The following is a 19,966-nucleotide window of genomic DNA, read 5'->3' as shown; positions in this document are numbered from 1 at the left end:
TATCCACTGATTTACATCCCCAGCCTTTTTTTGTATTTTTATTTATAGAAAGGGTCCCTTTGAGATTTTTAGGTCCTTACTAAATTGCTGATGCTGCTTTTAACTAATGCTCCTCATGATGTCAGAGCTTTTTAAATAAAAGGGAAGCTTTATCTCAAATCCAAAACAAAAATTTGAAATCCAGAACTTCATCTTAGGTCTTCATAGGTCTGAGAATAAACCCATAGTTTTCTAGCTCTTTGTTCATATATCTGTTTGTGAAGTTTTTCTCTGTTCATAGTGAATAAGTATAAAATAGAATAGATAGTAAAATGACCCTGTAATGAGGATTATGGGCTTCATTGTACCACACCTCAAGGCTAACTGGAAGATATGTTAATGAGCACCTTTAAGGCATATTTCACATGTTAAAACCCTTGAAACCCCTTTGGGAGAACACCTCCAACAAAGCCCTTTGTTCCTGGGGTGATTCCAGGAAGAATGAAACTGTTCCATATGATAGTCAGGACGCTTTTTCCAAAGCCTATTTTTAAGAAACAAGGGAAATAAATAATTGATTATGTTGAAAGTGGGATTTTGAGATGAAACAAAATTTCTCACTTTGCCAATTGTATCTGGACCTTGTCTCAGAAATTTTGAAGAATAAAACGTATTTATTTAAGCAAGAAGAAATAGAATTCCCACCATGTGGAAAAAGGAATGATACTAGAAAAAATCATTTTGGTATGCCATCTTAGAAGTTTACTGATGGTTTTGGGCAGAACATTAAGCAACAAAGTCACAGATTTCCCTTACTCTAATATTAAAAGTTTATTTTCTTTTGGATCAGGCTATCTGTAAGTTTGGATCAGCAGTCAAACAATATCTACTATTGAAAAAATAAACTGCAACTACACTTATATTAAAGAGACAAAATTTATGATGATTCCAAAAAAAAAGCAGTGTTTAATTGCATCTATTTATATACTTCAGCAACATATCTATGAAAAATATGTTAATGAGCAAGGTCTCTGATCTATTTAAGACCAAAATTTTGGTTCCATTTAAACATATTTCTGTTTATCTGTGAATCATTCAGAAATGATTAGGCACACATTTTCTCAGGAGGAAAAATGTCAATAATTAATAAAAAAATTGATTAATCTAGGTGATGCTAAGGAATTATCTTCTTTATCATCTATTATCAACCTATTCCATCCACACAATTTTCAAATTTCCATTTTGAATATTTTGTATCTTAGGTAGATCAACCTATTATTTAGGAACATATTTCACCATAGAACATGAGGAAAGTTATTAGGTAATCAAACCTTGAAGAGAGACATATTTGAATCTTATAGTAAAATGATATTTAACATTAATTTTTAATTCAGTTGATGAAATAGAAGGTTTTTAAGAAAATATAAACTAAGAAAATATAAATGAAGATTGTACATCGAGGAAAAGTGATTAGGCATTTCAAAGTACATGATACAATTTAAAAAGTGGTTTCTAAAGTCTCTTTGAGCTCTTGGGATTCAAGGAACTCTTAACAATATTATTAAGAACTATTCAAGACTTCAAGGTCTTACTGATCAGTGAAAGACTCCATTTTTTAAACCAGAAAAATAAAAATTTAAAATAGGATATGATACAAGAAACCATGAAAATCATGATTAAAAATAACAACTAAAATGTTTGAAAAACCTGCAGTTTGAAATTTAAATGGGGGAAAGAAGAAGGAAGAGAAGAGACTGAGGGAGAGCATAAGCACTAGTTGAGCACAATGGTCCACATACACTAGATGCAGCTTGCCACTCCATCCATCATTCTCCTCTAGTTTGGTTCTTAAACTTTTGGTGTTCAAAAATACAGTATTTGAACTTTTTGCAATTGTAATCAACCCACAAATTTTTCACAATTAGAAACAGTGTCTAGAGAGGTAGGTAATTCAAACTGAGTTCAGAACTTTTTTACATTCACATCCAAGTTTAGAAATGCCGCTTTTAATAACTTCCTGGTGAATCAGGTTTAAAGGCTCAGAAACAGCAGCATAGTCGCTCATCACTTGTTATTTTACAGGTCCTATTTTATTCAACATTAACTAAGTAACAACCCAATTTTTAATATTCTCCTCACTCATCTGTCAAAGTCCAAGTATTGAACAGCATTTGCAAAACCAACAACCACATAATTGTTTACCACTGTTACCTAATTCTAATAATTAAAAAAAAAAGTCAATATTTTTTTATATTAATAATTTATTTTTTACTTATAGGTGGGTACAATATTGTATTTTATTTTTATGTGGTGCTGAGGATTGAACCCATTGTCTCACACAGGCTAGGTGAACACTGTACCTCTAAGCAATACCCCAGCCCCTAATTCTGTAATATTTTTAAGATTATTGAATTTCTTTTATTTTCAAATTAAAATAAATTTATTTTTAAACTGACACATGTGAAAATTTTTAAAGTGTTCTCAACAATCTATGCCATTTGACTTTCCAGAGACATGTGAGGACCTTCCAGTTGTAAAGTATTATTTTATGGTGGCCTTTGTTTCTTTAAAATTATTTATTGATGCATTATAATTATGTATAATAGTGGAATTAATTATGCCACATTCATATTTTTATAAATTGATCAGTCTCATTCCCAAGTACCCCTGATCTGCTTGCTCTCCCCTATTGATGTCCCTTCTATCATTATTATTTAAATTAATACATTATAAATATATGTATACATTATATATATGCATATATAATACAAAAAATTTTATGTATACATGCAGGATTTACTATGGTACCTTTTTAAAATACTTTTATTTTATTTTTTTTATTTTTATGTGGTGCTGAGGCTGGAACCCAGTGCCTTCCATGTGCTAGGCAAGTGCTCTACCACTGAGCCACAACTCCAGCCCTTACTGTGGTACATTTATACAAACAAAGCAAAATTTTGTAGATTTGTTCACCAGTATTTCCCCATACTCTCTCCTTCTTCCTCCCTCTTAAGAAACTTCATATATTGATCTCACTTTTTATTTTCATAAGATTCCTCTTTTCTATTTCCTTTTTTCCTCTCTCTAGCTAATCATAAAAGAAAATATCCAACACTTGACTTTATGAGTCTGGCTTATTTTGTTTAGCCTGATGTTCTCCAGTTCCATTTCTTTGCCAACAAATATCATAATTTAATTTTTCTTTATGGTTGAGTAAAATTCTATTGTGTATATATACTACATATTTTTATCCATTATTCCATTAATGGGCACCTGTTCTGGTTTCATAATTTGGCTATTGTAATTTACATAGCAGCCTTTATATTTTATGTGATTTTAAACTCATTTGAACAAACAAAAAATGTTTTAAGATAAAAACCAAAAGTGAAGAGAGGGTTACTCTATCATTGAGCTACATCCCCGTTACCACTATCCATCTTTATTTTGACACAGGGACTCACTAAGTTGCTGAGGTAAGCCTTAAACTTATGATCTTCCTGTGATAGACTCCTGAGTCACTAGGATAACTTGTGTGTTCCACTACACCCAGCTGAGTCCTTCAATTGTTCAATGTAATTAAAACTGATCAACTTTTATTATGCACTCACTTTTATACTTTTTTTAAGAGAGAGAGAGGAGAGAGAGAAATAATTATTTTTAATATTTATTTTTCAGTTTTCGGTGGACACAACATCTTTTATTTTATTTTTATGTGGTGCTGAGGATTGAACCCACCACCCTGCACATGCCAGGTGAGCATGTTACCACTTGAGCCACATCCCCAGCCCACTTTTGTACAGTTTGACATTTCTGATGTCAAAGGAGTTATTTTAAATTCTATTTTTTACATCAAATTTTATGAAGAAAAAGAATTCCATGATTTTATTAAAAATGTGACACTACTACTCATTAACTTAAAAATAAGATTTGGATCATACAAATGATCATAAAACAATTTACATTTTAAAAATCAAAAAAATAAGAAAAATTTTTAATGATTATCATCAGAGTATTTACTTATATCTGCATTTTATATGATTATGCAAAATCAATGTACTTCCTGGGAACAAGTGGTGCATGCCTTTACTTTCACAGTTCAGGAGACTGAGGCAGGAAGATCACAAGTTCAAAGCCAGCCTCAGGAACTTAGCAAGTCTCTAAGCAACTCAGTGGGACCCTGTCTCAAACTAAAAAATAATATAAAGGCCTGGTGATGTAGCTCAAGGTTTAAGTGCCCCTGGGTTCAATCCCTGGTACCCCTACCCCCTCAAAAAAGTAAAAGTGATGGGGGAGTACCAGTAAAATAGAAGAGAGGTCAGTAGAGTAGAGGAAAGGGATTGAGGAATAGAGGGAGAGAAAAGAGACAGAAAAAGAAAAGAATGGTGGAATAAAGCTGACCAAACTATCCTATGTCTATATGTGAATATACCACAGTGTATTAAGAAAAATAATTCCGTGATTATATTAAAAATGTGGTACTACAACTTATTAACTTAAAATACTTGGATCATATTGCTTTTATATATATTTACAAGAATTTTAAAACTTTTAAAAAACAACTATAAATAAATAGAAAAAAGATCCCTTACAGTAGAGGAAAGGGAAAAGCGGGAGAAAGGAAGGGAGGGAAAAAAAATTCTGGGGACTGCACTGGAGAAATTATATTCCATGCTTATGTCTTTATGTCAAAATTAACTCTAATATTATGTATAACTTAAATGAACTAATAAAAGGTTTTCCAGGAGATCATTGTTGCAAGGGTTTCAGAAATGACTTTTTAATAGTTAAACTACTGTGATTTGCAAGAACAAAACTATAGGCCAAAAAATTAATAAATATAGTTTAGTTATAAGAAAGTAAAATTTTGTGGCTCAAGTGGTAGCGTGCTCGCCTGGCATGCCTGGAGCCCGGGTTCGATCCTCAGCACCACATACAAACAAAGATGTTGTGCCCGCTGATAACCAAAAAATAAATATTAAAATTCTTTCTCACTCTCTCTCTCTCTCTCTCTCTCTCTTTAAAAAAAGTAAAATTTATAGAACTGTTCGATTAATTGGAACAATTTCTTAAAGTGCTTGTGTAAGCCTGAAATGATTGTGTTTGATGTAGAGTGCATTTAACAGAATAATGACCTCCCAAAGATACCCATATCTTATTCCCAGGAAACAAAGGATATGTTATTACATGGCAAAGGAGTTATTGCATATTAAGTTAAGGTTAAGGACTTTATTTGGGGAGAGTATCTCATCACCTGAATCAATCTAATGGATCAATCTAATCACCTGAATCCATAAAAGTGAAAGAAGAATAGGTCAGAAGAAAATCTGAAAATGATTAATTCAGCTGTTATTGTCTTTGAAGAAGGAAGAAGAGAACCAAAAGCCAAGGAATGCAGACTGCTTCTGAAAGCAGAGACTGTTCCTCAGCTTACAGTTAGCAAGAAGAAAAGGACCTCAGTACTGCAGTCAGAGAGAACTGAATGTGGTCAATGCTAGTAATGAGCAGAAAACAGATTCCCCCATACAGTCTCAGTCCTGCAGACATTTTGATTTTAGACTGCTGAGACCAATACCAAACTTATGACTAAAAAATGTAATACATTTGTGATGTTTTAGCCATTCATTTGCAATAAATTGCTAGGGCTGCCATAAAAAAAAAACCTAATAAATTGAGGGTTTTTTCCTTTGATTTCTTGCACACAGTTAAGCAATGAGATAATAGTGTCACAAGAAAGTACTAAACATACTGAGTGCCGATGTGTTAAAGAAAACACAGCAGCTCCAGCAATGACCATGGTGGATAATTGCCATGAGGGAAACAGGTAGGTAACCAATGAAGGTGGAATAATGCTGTAAGAAACTATGAAAACATCAGAAGGTAATGTCAAAATTATATCAGCAAGTAAACAAAAAATCACCAATATTTTCCTAAAAATCCACCACTTGACAGCTTACAAGATGTCCAATTTCTTTCTGTACTACCACCACTTAATCCAAAAGAGCTTTCACATCTATCATCTTTCTGTTTCTTCTATCCCTAGTAAAATATTACCTAACTAATAGCATAAAATAGCCAAAATCCATAAAAATAAAAATAATAATGAATTACAGAAGTTAAGTGCTTTGAAATCAGGTGTCCCTGAGTTTGAATGTCGACTTCACTTATTATTTGATACATTACACTGAGTAAGTTAACTAACTTTTCTGACTCTGGATGTACTTATGTGTAAACAGGGAGAAGATTTTATTTTATAGAGTTTTGGGAAAACATCATGCAAGGTGCTTAGCACTTTCACAGTTGCACTCACTAAATAGTATTATATTTAACTAAGCTAAACCAGCAAATTTTTAAATTAGAAATAAATATTATTTCTCATGTGAAATTGAGAGTATCTGATAGATGATATAAAGTTTTAAATTAATTTTAATTATATTTTCCTTTTTGAAGGATTTTTTTCACTTCTCAACCAATATTCTAAGAAACACTCTCAAAACAAGTTGTTTATGTTCTTTTCTTAGCACATGATAAATGTAAAAAAAGTGGATAAGAATAATAGGTACCTTCATCCTAGAAAGTTATCCCAGCAAAAAAATATTTCAGTGTTAAGTGGAAATAAAATAATTTTATTTTAAAGTAAGATTTCATCCTGTGGTCTGGGACAAATTTATTGCTTTTTGGAAATCAATATGAAAACCCTTATATGATATAAAGCCTCTAAATAATAAATTGTTCCTTGTCCAACATTAAGCATGGTGTTCTATCTGTGTTCAAAAGAATACCATTAAGTTTAAAGCATAAACTTCATTTTCCATTCTGTATGATATGCACTTTGAAATTTGGTAATTATCTCCAACTTATTTCTCCTCATTTATTCCAGATATGTTTTTCTTCTGCAATGTTTTCATTGCCCTTACATCCATCATCAATACTAAAATTACAGTAAACAAAATTTAATTTAACTCATATTTCTTGGTTGTATATTTTCACAACAATAAAATAGACAATTTAATTATTTATGAATAAAAATTTTATGGGAGATGAATAAGAGTCTTTCTGAATGGATGTAAGTCTATATTCCTCATACTCACAAGAATTATGCCTGACACATAATAGTGAGTAACTGCTGAACATTGTAAACTTAATATAAGCTGAATGCAGTGGCATGCATTTCTAATCCCTGCTGTTCTGGAGGCTGAGGCAGAAGGATCTTGAGTTCAAAGCCAGCCTCAGCAAAAGTGAGGCACTAAGCAATTCAGCGAAGCTTTGTGTCTAAATAAAATCTAAGATAGGGCTGGGGGGCTGGGGTTGTGATTCAGTGATAGCATACTTGCCTAGCATGTGTGAGGCACTAGGTTCAATTCTCAGCACCACATACAAATAAATAAATAAATGTTGAACAACAACTAAAAATATTTTTTTAAAAAGATAGTGGTGGGGATGTGGCTCAGTGTTCAAGTTCCCTGAGATTAATCCCTGGTCCTCCAAAAAAAAAAAAAAATAAGATATACATGGGCACTGATATAATGATAGTTTGACTTATTTTTAAACTTTACATTAGTGTGAAAGTGATATGCATTGAGTAGTAAACAAACTTCCAACTCTGAATTTTATCCTTTTCCAAGATTAATCATATATGGAATGATAATATTTTTGTCCAGTGTCAGCAAAAGTACAGATCCCAGTGAACCACATCATCATAAGAATAAACAACAAATATTCTACATTGTACTGCACTCGTAGACTGGACTGTTGAGTAGGTGTACTAAATGCATTTTTGACTTATGGTATTTTCAACTTTCAAGATGATTGAAAATGAATTGAGTACTTTTGAAACAATTACTCAGGAACATCTTTATGTATGGATTCCTCAATAATATCAGGTTTATACCACCTATTTCCTCACTGATTTGAAGATCTATAATATAATTCATAGCAATACACTATGGCTGCCACTTCAATTTTAAATATAATGCACAATGCATATAATTCTTAACTCTTCACCTGCAATAAAAATATTAACACAAATAACTAAGTTCTTTATTATTCCTAATCCTGCCCCAAATATGACTCTACATAAGTCTCACCTAAATATGCTAACTGTCAAGTTGAATGCTTGGAATTCTAAGTAATTCTGGATTTCCCATCGTGCTATGAAAATTTGCAATTATGCATTTCTTCCCTCTGGGAGAAGGGTGTGGCATTTGGAAAAGTGGGAGAGTATGTAGAAGCAAGGCACATTTAAGTATAAAAATAATGAATCTTCTTAAATTATTGATGAGCAAAATTATTCAAAATATCTAAGAGAAACAAGAACACTAGCTATCTTTAAAATTTTCTTAATAGTGTTTTTTTTTTTTGTTTCTGTGGTTTGATAGTGTTTTTCAATTATATTAAATGGTGTCAAGAGGTCTTTAAAATATATGTGGGCTAGGGTTATAGATCAGTGGTAGTGCACTCGCCGCTCATGTGTGAGGCACTAGGTTCAATCCACAGTACCACATATAAATAAATAAATAGATAGATAGATAGATAAATAAATAATAATCAATAAATAAATGCTAAAAATTTAAATGCAATAGGGCTGAAGACAAAATGTTTAACTTGTACTTGCACATGCCAGGCTTCCTTAGATTAGAAAACCTTAAGCAGCTGAAAGAATAAACACTGACAGCAAGGAGCAAGTTAACCAATCTTAAACCTCAAAAAGAGAAGTGTGCGAAATTTAAATTCATGACAGACAAGTGTCAATTCCATATTAAAAATGGCATAATCCCAAAATCTTATAGACAAGCAGAACATCTGTTAAAAAGAGAGAGATGTCTTTTCATAGTAGGACCATAAAGTGGATCACATTCAGATGCCTATCACCCATAAAGATTAATACGGCTACATCCTGGGAACAAATTTTCACTCCTCAAACTTCAGATAGAGCCCTAATGTCCAGAGTATACAAAGAACTCAAAAAATTAAACAATAAGATAACAAATACCCCAATCAATAAGTGGGCCAAGGACCTGAACAGACACTTCTCAGAGGAGGACATACAATCAATCAGCAAGTACATGAAACAATGCTCACCATCTCTAGCAGTCAGAGAAATGCAAATCAAAACCATCCTAAGATACCATCTCACTCCAGTAAGTTTGGCACCCATTATGAAGTCAAACAACAACAAGCGCTGTCGAGGATGTGGGGAAAAGGGTGCACTTGTACATTGCTTGTGGGACTGCAAATTGGTGCGGCCAATTTGGAAGGCGGTATGGAGATTCCTTGGAATGCTGGGAATGGAACCACCATTTGACCCAGCTATTCCCCTTCTTGGACTATTCCCTAAAGACCTTAAAAGAGAGTATTATAGGAATACTGCTACAATGATGTTCATAGCAACACAATTCACAATAGCTAGACTGTGTAACCAACCCAGATGCCCTTCAATAGATGAATGGATAAAAAAATGTGGCATTTATACACATGGAGTATTATTCTGTGCTAAAAAATGACAAAATCATGGAATTTGCAGAGAAATGGATGGCACTAGAGCAGATTATGCTAAGTAAAGCTAGCCAATCCCTAAAAAACAAATGCAAAACGTCATCTTTGATATAAGGAGAGTAACTAAGAACAGAGCAGGGAGGAAGAGCATGAGAAGAAGATCACCATTAAACAGCAACAAGAGGGGGGAGAGAAAGAGAGAGAGAAGGTAAATTGCATGGTAAAGGAAGGAGACCCTCATTGTTATACAAAATTACATATAAGAGAAGTGAGAGAAAAGGGGAAAAAACAAGAGAGAGAAATGAATTACAGTGGAGGGGAGGGGGGATAGTAGAAGATAAGAAAGGCAGCAGAATAAAACATACACTAGTATGACAGTATGTAAAAAAGTGGATGTATAACCAATGTGAATCTGCAGTATGTATACGGGGTAAAAATGGGAGTTCATAATCGCTTTAATCAAATGTATGAAATATGATATGTCAAGAGTTTTGTAATGTTTTCAACAACTGATAATAAAAAAAATTTAAAAAGATTAATATGGAAAAACTATTTAGATGAGGGTAACTGGGAAAGTATAGGGTTTGAAAACTAAGGCACATGAGATTTTCAAGCTCAAATGTAATAGAGACAAAAAAGTTCTATATAGCCACATTGATATCGGAAGATTTAAAAAAATAGGAAAAATTAATTTTGCTCAACAAAAGAAGAGATGTTCATGAATGAAAGTTGCTATCTTGGTGAGGTAGTGTATCTTTGTCACTTTCCACGTTCAAGCAGGACATGTATTGGTATCTTTGAGCGGTATCACAAAGTAACTCCTTTATTAATTCAAGAGGGTGTAAATTCTCCAAATGATTTCAAACATCACTTGTATCTCTATGATTTTTTTTCCATTAATAAATGACAAATTAGCCTTGTGGAAGTGCAGACAAGGTACATTCCCAAAGAACATGCTACAAAAGTTACAGACTGCCAAAAAATTTTTCATAGGTGTTAGCTATGTTTTTTCTTGACACGATTTTATTAGAGCGTGCATATGTAGTAAAAACAAATTAAGCAGACTCACAAGTAAACATTTGTGGTGACTGTGAGAGGAACTAAACATTCTTTCTAATTTGAAATTATCAATTTTATACAATTATTTTACTAGATAAGTTTTTGTAAACAAATCTTGATATATTCAATAAATTAAAAAGAGACAATCTTATGAGAATAAAATGTAAAAATTAGAAAACACAGTTTTATAATGTCTATCTTTTGAATCACCCACAAACAAGAACTTATAAAGTATGCACATTTTTTTCCCAAGATATCTTTGGGACTTAGCTTTATTGATGAAATAATTGAAAGCAATTTCTAGAAAATACTATGCTATTGGTACTTATATTAAAATATAGTTTAGATATTAAACCAAATAATTGTATACTAGAAGTTCACTGAACACAAGTGCCAGGGCTAAAGGAGTCCAAGTCTAGTTCACTAACACTCCTTTGTCTTTTAGCATGAGAAACATAAAACCGAAACATCTCACATTATCTTTCTTGCTATAATTCACAGTGGTACTGCACTGGCTAGTTCTTACCTAACAGATAGACATACTATTATTTTCAGAATTACTGCTTGTGAAAAAAATAAAAGATTGCTAGTCCTAATCTTGTTTATTTAAGTGAGTTCTTAGAATCTGACAATGCATTAACCCCATAAAATTGGCCCAAAGGAACCAGAAAACAACTTAGATATGATTGGTCTTTAAGCTTTATTAATTTAGGAAAAATGTCAGGGTAATTTTCATTGTTTGCACCTGTCAAGAACAAAGTCTTTACTGTTGCAGTTTACAATGATCAGGAGATTCTCCCACAGGCTACGGCTGAACTTCAACCCACTGTTGAAAAGACTAACACAAATGTGTGTCGCCAAGAATTTGATTTCTAGTAAGAAAATCCTTTAAGTAACCCACATTTATGATATACCACACGGCAAGTGTTCAAATCTGAAGTTTTTTTTTTTTTTAAGTTAAAATTTTAATTTATTTTAACACACCTCAATGAAGTAGGGAAAAGGCAAAATACAAGGCATATACAGCATATCAAAGAGGCAGCCTTTTAGAAATCATGCTGTAGAAAAGATAAAGCAGGACATGTGGTGAACTAGTTCAATCAAGCTTTTATGATACCATACGTAAATATGGCAATCTGAAGAATTTGGCAAAGATTTATTTTTGTCTATCTCCAGTTTAAATAGATACGTCTGCTCACAGTAAAGCTGTGTAAGAGCACACAAAAGCTGAACACAAACAGTAAGATCAGACCCAGCAATCCAGAGCTGCAGCAATCCAGAGCTGCAGAGTAAGACCAAGTAGGTGCCTTCAACAGCAGTTCAACCGTCCAGGCGATGGCGGACAGTCAGGGGCTGGGGTCGGTACCCAGCAGAAGGCCCTCAGGGTGCAGGCTGCACAGTGGAGCCTGCAGCTGTACCTGGGTTCCATGGCTCCTGATGGAGACAGCCCACGTCCACTATATCTAACATGCCGTTGAAAACAGGGATTATAAGGCCACAATATTTCTTTTGGACGAATCCCTTACTGTAGTATTTTTTTTTCCTATTAATGTTGTTCAGTCTTTTGAAATATAAACTATTTTAACAATTAAGGTTACAGTTAATTTTTTAATTACTACATAACTAGTATATTATTTATACTATTTATACCTAATATCCAAAGGAAATTTACTACCAAATCTTACAGTAACTATCAGTCTGACATGCTTATTAATTGATCCCATAGGTATAATTACAGGCCAGCATGATTTTTAGTGTCTGCTGTTTCATTTTACTAAGTTATGAGAGCAGCATTTATGGAACAAATAAACTCAAGTGGTGCGGCCACCCAAGGATCACTGTAGCGCCAGCCGTCAGCTCAGGAGGGAATCCCAGCACGCCAACAACGCCAGGTCCACATCTCCCTCAAAAGGTGCTGGTGGAGGTTGTCAGACGCCTCCCAATGTAGATCCCCAATCCAATGGCCAGGAGATGAGACAGCAGCAGAGATGGAAGAAAGACCTTGAGGAACTCTGCCGAGAAGTGCCCCCCTTCTTCATGACACTGGTGTTCCTCATGCTGAGCGTGGCCTTGCGCTTGGGGTGTCGGAAGAGGAACTCCTTGTGGGGGATGTTTTCTGGCCGACTTGACCAATCCCATATCCAGTCTGAATTTTTCTTTAAGATGCTTTCGACCTCTTTCCTTCTCTCAAGATAATCTTCCTCGGACTGAGAGCTGTTCTTCTCGCCGAGACTGTGGACATCTGTTTCTGAAGCTCTCGTGTTTTCTTGAGGCGTCTGTGAGTGCGGTGGGCTGTCACAGTGAGAGCTCTTGGAACTACTCCGTCCAGATTCGTGCTGGGCGTCCACCAGTATTTTTTCCCTGTCACCATTATAAATAGATACTGAGGCTGGAACACCGCTCCCATTCCCGCTGCTGAAGTGCAGCTCCACCCAGGAGCCCTGAAGGGTTTCCTCCTGCATCCCGGAGGCTCGCTCTGCGACATGGCGCCGGAAGGTGGCTCGACAGCGGGGTTGCGCTCGGCGGCGACCGCGATGGAGGACGCACGCCGCCTGCCGACTGCTCAGCACTCTCAAATCTGAAGTTGAAATAAGATTATATCTACCCAGTAAGGTGTGTATTATCCTAAGTCTTTTGTCTTTAAGATACTCTACTTCTCCTGTATCACAAATTGTGCTAGAGACACAATCTTAAAAGTGTTTTATGCTACCTATAAAATAGATTTTCCTTAAAATTGCCACAACTATTCCATTATCAAGAAGTCTGAATTTTTTTTTACTCAAAAGATTTTCTTGTTTTTTAAAAAGTGCCAGCTTTCATTCACTCTTTCCTCCATCAAAATAAAAGGATTGTGACTACTACTTTAAAAGAATGTTTTGTTATATCTCATAAAATTTGTTTTTAAAGCTACACTTTATGAGTTGGACAGGGGTGTAAAATTCTAAAAAATCTTGGATAGACTTCTCAATGCATTTCAGTATATTTTTACTTAACATACATTTCTGAAATAGTAACATATAGAATATTTTTTCCATTTGCTGCAGGTAAATAAGTGCTCAAAGTGTAATCTGCAAGAATTTGAAGTTGGTTAAAAGGTGCAATATCAAACTTATTAATATTGACAAACAACTACAATATAAAAATCTTGATTGAAAGACTCATTTTCTGACCAATTTGTTAACTTTGAATGTTTCAAAATTTGAAAAAATACTATAGAAGAAAATTCATGTATAACACATCACCAACATCAATCATCAGCCTTTAAGCCATTATATAAAATAAATCAGGTTTTAGATAAATAGAATTTTTAAAAAATTTCATGTTAAATATTATAGTTTCCTAATGCAATATCTTAGCTGTATCTTGTGCTTTTTCACATTAGTAATTAGATTAGAATTAAGCACTTTAAGTGAACATAAACTATAGAAAAGGAAAACAATGGTAAAATGTGGGCATTCCAGTATCTTTCAATTTGAGCTAGCATGAGGATTTTCTAATCTTGTAAGCAGTAGATTGCCTTCTCAGGTTCAACCCTACCCCATCCCCAAATTGACAGGACAACCTTTTTTGTTCCCTCCAAATTTCCTTCTGTCATCTTCTCTAGCAAAAACATTTCCTATAGCACTTAAAATATTTTCCTTCTTTAGCAAGGAGCTTTAGAACCAGGTCATCCACTACTGCCACTCACTTGACTGAGCATCAGGTAATTAGTGCAGTACTTACCTGGCAGGTGAGCTTCAGGTGGCCTTCACACAGGTACTCTGTGCCTTGTCAAAAATGCTGAGGTCATGTGCTCCACCATCTCTTGATCATGTTCAGGTAGCCAGTGTCCTTCCTGCTGAAGCCGCACCTCTGTGCATTACCTGTTTTTACAGAGGTGCTGCTACCACTTTTGCAAACCAAAGAAGAACTCAGAATCCAAGATGGTGCCAACTTGCCCCTATGTGCACACTCCCAGCCCCAAGAGTGCTCTGACAGCAATCAGCTGTTGCCTCATGTCATAAGCTGCCTCTGGGCAGTGGCTGCAGCACCTTCCCAAATGGAAGCACTCAGGACTGGGAAGAGCCACTTCCTATGCCCCTGATTCCCCTGCATACTCTGGCCCTTTCTGTTCACACTTTTACCCCTCACTCTGCTCTCTGCCTTTTTTTCTACTTCTCTATTCTGTGTTCTTTATTTTGTATTCCCTTTATCTTGGGCTGACAACTTGCAAGATGCAAACATAGCTGCAATGTGGCACCAGGCTGAGTGATGGCAGCACTGACAAGGGAAGGGTAATACACACTGACCACACAAGCACACACACAGTCATAGCCTTATTCACTCCCAGGAACTCACATTTCATACAAGTACAGACTCACAAAAACTGTTCTTGCACACAGATAGATACACATACACACAATACCTAGATATACACTTGAACATCTCCAGACTGGTGCACACACATTCTCATATACACATACTCCAGGCACATGTCCTCATGCACACACAGCATATTCATGGACCCACACATTCACAGTCCACATATGGAAATGCTATCCTTTGTCTCCACAACTGTAAACATCCCCAAACTCTACAGGGACCTGGATTAAGCTAGGAATCCAGAGGTCTGAATAAGCTTGAGGTTGGCCCAAGGGAGAGTGAAAAGGTGGAGGGAAAGCAAAAACCTGCTATCTTCCTGTCATAAAAAGCAAGGGGTGAGGAGACCCATATGCCAAAGCAGCAGTCCATAAGCACTGGCCTGGAATGCTAAGTGAAGGGGCCTTCTGACTCCTAGAGTTGTCTCCCAGGAATGAGAATGTTGAAATGTGGGAGGAAGTCTTCATGGCCCCAAATTGATCCTCTCATTTTTGCGGAAGGCTGGGCTCCCTTTGGCATCCCCTTTCCATCCCCACAACAGGCCTTCCTGTCCCCAGGAGCTTGACTCTCCTTTAAGATCTCCTCACTGAGACCCACATACCTGTACCTTCACAAAATGGGATCCCACCCAGACACCGCAAGGTATGCCCCTACCTGAGGGATCCTAATGCTGCCTCTACCTCTACACACTCCTTAAAACACAAGAGCTACCCCCTTACCTCCAGCCCCAAAACCCCGGAACTCACAGGTTACACTTCCAGCGCTGCAGAGAAAAATGCCCACCTTACGTAAGTCCTTAATATAATATAATCAGTACATGGGGGCACATTCCTATTATCCCAGTTATCAGGAGCCTGAAGAAGGTGGGTTGCAAGTTCAAGATCAAGCTCAGACCTTGTCTCAAGATTTTAAAAGGGCTGGATATTTACCTCATTGGTAAATTGCCTGTCTAGTATATGTGAGACTTGGGTTTAATTACCAGCCCTGTGAAATTGAGAATACACACACACACACACACACACACACACACACACACACACAGAAAGACAGATAAATGCAAGAATTAAATTTGACTTTAAGTTTTAAATTTAACTTTAAATTAAGTTTTCAAGGCTGACTTTTCTTAGAATTGTAACAAATACATTACATTATTTTGGTGATCATATTTTAGTAGATTGTATGTGTTAATTGCATAAACTATACTTACAGACCATTAATCTATTTTCATATTAATACAGCATGAGTCATATTTGACATTAAGGTAAAAGAATGGAATTCTAGTGCAAATTGGGGACTGTGGGAAGAAGGCTCTTAGAAGTGGACTATTGGTATGCTTTGCCTTTTACAACCCAGTCTTACAAACCATCCACTCTTCTTTCACTACTTATTGTCCTTTAGAAATGAATCAGTAAATCTTCTATGCATTCTTGAGAGAAAAGTTAAAAATTCTCTCTCAGTGTATAAATGAAAACAGCAGGTTGCTAGAAGACATGATATAAAAGGATTTATATATTTACATTTATATAAATATAATTTACATAATCACCTTCCAGAGGCAGGGGGAACTCAGAACACTTGCTTAGTTTTAAACTAAGAATGGTACATGTATCCAAGTAGCTTTTGAAGAGATAAGAGGCATTCTGAGATGTTGGGTATAAAGAAATTTACCTGGCAATTTTAGGAAAAAATTATAAAACAGTGATCTCATGTAATGGAAAGGAGACCAGTTACAAAGCCATTGCAGAAAGTAGTGATGACACTTTGGATTACAGCAGTGAATATTATGGGAAAAAAAGGTCAGAGGATAATGTATGTCTTGGAAAGAAAATGTGACCTGCAAATGTAAGTGTTAGAGAATGGCCAAGAAAAATAGAATACAAGATGTTCATAAAAATTGGAAGCAATTCTATCATAAATGTTAAATACAGAAGAAGGAAAGCAGATTTAAACAATTTCCAAAGCTAATGAAACACTGGAAACTTAAGAATGCAAATACAAAGAATATTAACTAAAGCCATAGGACAAAACTGGATAACAGAGAGCAGTTGTAAATCTAAAACATTGTTTCATTTACTTTTACTTGCACCTCTGTTTTAAAATGGGTGAGGATGAGATTTCATTGAATAAGTTTGAATTCACTTCGGAAGAGCTATATTGTGGAGAATGCAGAGGAAGTGTTGTTTATTGGGCTTACAACTGAAACTGATAGAAAGTTGGAAAGATAAGATGCAGGTTAATGGGACATGATTTGTTGTGGAAGAAAATCTGCTCAAGAATATTGCACAAATTACTAAATTTAGAGAAAACATCAGTGAGCATCAGAATTCCTGCATATGTCAAGAAATAAGCTACATCTACAGTAGCTTTTCCTCTTTTCTCTTACTTGACTCTGGTATTATTATCTATATAAAAATGAAATCATTCCTTGACCTACTTCTGCCTTGGTTCTATAAGGCAGGGGTAAGAAAAATAGGGATGCTGTATTTTAAATGACCTAATTAATGGAAAACACTTAGGTTGATGCCTGACACAGAACTTCTCTATAATCATTAGTCAATATATAATATCAAAGAAAATATCTCTACAAGACCGTAGGCATTCTGAGCATACAAATAAAAGCAAAGCAAAACAAAAATAGTCTGGCTTCAAGACCACATCTGCATTAAAAGTATGTTAGTAGAGAAGCATTGGGTCTAACCTCTGGGGAAATATTACTTATCAGAAAAATTTAAAGAAGTTGGACATTACCCAAATAGTAGAAAAAATGTAGAACCATTTTCTTAAGATTAAAACTTTTTAAAACATATTCCTCGGGCTGGGGATATGGTTCATGTGGTAGCATGCTAATCTGGCATGTGTGCGGCCCAGGTTCAATCCTCAGCACCACATACAAACAAAAGATGTTGTGTCCACTGAGAACTAAAAAATAAATATTAAAAATAAATTCTCTCTCTTTCTCTCTCTCTCTCTCTCTCTCTCTCTCTCTCTCTCTCTCTCTCTCCTCTGTCTTAAAAAAAAAATATTCCTAAACATAGTGTACACTAATGAACATATGGGAACTTTTCTATATTTTCTAAATATTACCATAGTTTCCAATAACATGTATTTTGTAATACTATAGATATTAATATTAAATTTATTTTTCAAAATGGCATCTAGAAATATAGTTGGAAATTTCTATTGCTATCAGCTCTTTTTTGAATGATTTGATGAATAAAAGATTTTCTTGGTTCACAATTGACTCATTTTTTAAGATATTTTTTATCCTTTGATGTCAGTTTTTCAGGGAAAAACGCAGTGGAAAAAGGAAACAATGAATACAACAGAAAAAATATTGAGATAATACTGTTGATTATCTGATGTTAGACGTGTTCCAATTTCAAAAGTGTTAAGGTGAAAAACAAAACAAGAATGGGACATGTATAGTAAATAGAATTTTTTTTAAATTTATGTAGGGTTACTGTGAATTGCCATAGTGTCTGTGGTATCATTGTAAATTTAATTCTTGATTACAAATGAGAGAGAGAAAGGTGGGGGACAAAGAGAGAGAGAGAGAGAGAGAGAGAGAGAGAGAGAGAGAGAGAGAGAGAGAGAGATGGTCACATTTGGAGGATTATTTCTGTTTTCCCAAATTATTATGATTATTTACGAATCCCTCTATCACTGAATTCCACAATCCAAACAATCAATTGAAAGCTAAAGGGTTAGCTTTTATTTTACTTTCCCTCTCACATACTATATCTAAATAATGACAAGTTTAAAAAAAAAATCTTTCACTTCCTAAATCACTCCAGAAGCCAGTATTTTCTTTATCTCTTTCAGAACCATCAGCACCTCTCTCTCAGCTTTGCAACAGCTTCCTACTGCTGAGTTGGGGTACATGGCCTCCTTTCTGGTTCATTCTATCTGTTTAAGTGGAAATATTTATGTGATTCTATTTTTCCTCATCTCAGTCTCATCCTATAATCACCCTGGTTTGAGGACTCGAGCATGGTGTCCTCACTGGGCTCTTGCCTAGTCTATTCTCCAGCCTACTCAACTCCACACATTTTTTCTAGTGCTTGATTGCAGGTATACTGACTTTAATCCTAACACCTATCCTTATTCATCGTCTCCAGAGGCCTTAAAGGTTGCTTTTCCCTCTCAATGAAATGTCTTACCTGCCCCTATTTTCCAAAAATTCTTCCTTATCTATGAAGTCTTAATTTCTTTGCATTTTTTTAGTAAGTTTTTTTATCTTTCTGACTTCATTTATTCTATGCTGTAACTGAAACTGAGCATTCTTCATTAAGATTCTTATTAAAAGTATAACTTGTCAGTTGTTTGTACATTTGTATCATTAACAATTAATAAAATTTTTAAGAGACTATTTAGTCTTTAACTGTGGGTGTTAGATGTTGGCATCAACTTTAATATGTGGAATCATATCCAAAGCATCTAGCAGTGTTGGCCATGTACTAACAACATTTTATATAGTAATCTGATAAGATAAATCAAATACTGTATGATTTAGGATAATAAAATGTGATATAGTAACTTGGGATTATTAAAATACTGTATTTATGGAGAAAGTTATAACATTTAATATCATAATAATCCTATATGTTGTTTAAAGTACAGTCAGTACTGAATACTTTCAGATTACTTATGAGTAGATTCAGTCAATGATGGTTTGAAGATATCTGGAAATAAATACAATCATTACTATACATGCACATACCTTTATTCTATACACTAGTTCCTAAACAATATTGATCATCTCAATAAAATATAACATTCCAATAAAATGTATCAGAAAGGTATGAGTAATGTAAAACTGACTGAAATTCTACAGGAGTATGTGCAGTAAGTCATATAAACATATAAAACTATTGTACATAGAAACTTTAAATTCAGCAGATTTTTCTATGTATGGGGGAGGGATGGGCTTGGAGCAACCCTTCCATGAATACAAAGGGACAATCATGCACTAAAACACAAGAAAAGGTGGCTGTTTTCCCATAATGAAGACCATTGTTTTCTTTAATTGATAGAAGATCAAGTAAAAGTGTACATATTTTATTTATTTAGGATCCTT

The 19,966-nt window shown here is 34.7% G+C and overlaps 1 pseudogene; it reads right to left on the bottom strand.

Moving 5' to 3' along the window:
• Positions 1-12,375: 12,375 nt before the first annotated feature.
• LOC143387643 (BCL2/adenovirus E1B 19 kDa protein-interacting protein 3-like) lies at positions 12,376-18,790 on the bottom strand (annotated as a pseudogene).
• Positions 18,791-19,966: the final 1,176 nt, after the last annotated feature.

Source organism: Callospermophilus lateralis, unplaced genomic scaffold (genome assembly GCF_048772815.1).
Source record: "Callospermophilus lateralis isolate mCalLat2 unplaced genomic scaffold, mCalLat2.hap1 Scaffold_83, whole genome shotgun sequence".
In the NCBI taxonomy this organism is placed as follows: Eukaryota; Metazoa; Chordata; class Mammalia; order Rodentia; family Sciuridae; genus Callospermophilus; species Callospermophilus lateralis.
This window is presented reverse-complemented; position numbering and strand designations above follow the sequence as displayed.